The 1,732-nt window shown below is 42.6% G+C and overlaps 1 non-coding gene across 1 annotated transcript; it reads right to left on the minus strand.

Moving 5' to 3' along the window:
• Positions 1 to 295: 295 nt before the first annotated feature.
• Positions 296 to 488, minus strand: LOC121858792. The gene has a single exon (XR_006087514.1). It is a non-coding gene; the product is annotated as a U2 spliceosomal RNA (small nuclear RNA).
• Positions 489 to 1,732: the final 1,244 nt, after the last annotated feature.

Consider the following 1,732-nt stretch of genomic DNA (forward strand, 5'->3'; position numbering starts at 1 on the left):
GTACATTCAGGAGCCGGTGCCTGCTCAGTATTTGCCAACAGTGCATGATAGAGACGTGACCGATCGCCCGGGCGGCTAGCGAGCCGATCTTTTGGTGAAGAAGATAAATGAAAAGGAAAAGTAATGAGAGACGTGACCGATCGCCCAAGCGGCTAACAAGCCGATCAGTGGCGAAGAGAATAAAAGTAAAAGTAAAAGTGACATACTATACTATGTACAGCGATTATAATACACTATGTCCATCGCCATCTTACTCAAAAGTTACGTATAATAAAATGATTTAATTTCTCCCCTTGGGGAGTGGACCGATCCCGGAGTCACTGCAATACCGGGCCAATCCGCGGCAAAGGTGGGGCAAGCCCCTAGCACTTCGCCAAGATCCAAAAATCAGTTTAATATCGAAGATCCCACATGGGGATCGTATCAGATACTAAGCTGATAAGAACAGATACTACACTTTGATCTTAGCCAAAAGGCCGAGAAGCGATGTCAAAAAAGTTGTTGCGATTAAAGCAATGGACATTGCATAATAACATTACCTTGCTTTTAAATTGGTGCAACAAGGGTCTGTGACGAGAGTTGTTTGTAGATAAACCGCCAAACTCATATACAATAAAACTAAAAGTATAGATAACTAAATGGTATTTATCTAACCAATCATTATATTATTCTTTACACTTCATTGTTATATTAGCATGTAATCTAAAAACAAGCAAACATAAATCACTATTATTTAACCACTTATTTGCTTAATCGCCCGCTGTTCGGGCGGGTGGCTGGTGCGTTTTTTTTTCATTCTTTCTTTATGAATATTATTGACCAGTGTTAGCGTAATGACCACGGCCGTACACGTCAGTTAAAGGAGAATCAGACGATTCATATTGCGCTCAATAGCCCACAAAACATGTAACTATGCCTTCTTTATTGAGTCTCCCATCTAAGACATCCGTTTTCTCATCGCTCCCAAGCTTGGGTGCCGTTCATTTTCTCTGACTTCCTGACACCAACCTCTCTATAAAGTGAATTTAAATGTGAGAGAGGACGCCATTGTTTTGAGTCCACTTAGATATGTCTCAATACAGTTAAAGCATTCAAGATCCTTTGTGAGTGATGTTGAAAGCTTCAACCTTCTTTATTGTTGGTAACACTTGTCAAATAAGTGAGTGTCGAGTCTGCCAGTACGAATGGCATCCCGTGATAGCGTCCCTGGGGAAAGCCAGGAGTTTCTGAATACTACTGAAATTAGATCATTTTAATGCCCAAACATCAGAGAATCTGATGTTTGTAGTTTAGTTAGTGTCAATTGTCTATTCAAGAAAGCCATTAATCTCCTGAAAGAACATGTCAATCTCCTTATCTCCAAAATCTCAACGTATACCTATAGAGGGTCCTTGTCAGGAAATCACTTCTGGAACGCTGGCCGTACTGGTCGGACGTGCAGGTCGCTCTCCTACACCTCCCTGGCTGGACACGTACGGTCATGGCTGGCGGAAGAGCTTCGACGAGCAGGTCGCTTACTAAAATGACGGAATTGGGTGGTGGATACAGCACTCACAGCAATGTAGCCCAGGGTACTGCTGGAGGACTGTTGACGGATTTGGAGCTGTCTAGCAGCAGTGAATGTGAAGAACAAGAGCCGTTTAAAATTGCGAAGAGCAAAAAGAAGAATGAAAGGAGGAATGGAGAGGGTACGAGCAGTGAAGATAATACTTCCCACTTGGTCGATAAGCGA

This window comes from Homarus americanus, unplaced genomic scaffold, assembly GCF_018991925.1.
Source record: "Homarus americanus isolate GMGI-L3 unplaced genomic scaffold, GMGI_Hamer_2.0 scaffold58600, whole genome shotgun sequence".
Classification (NCBI taxonomy): Eukaryota; Metazoa; Arthropoda; class Malacostraca; order Decapoda; family Nephropidae; genus Homarus; species Homarus americanus.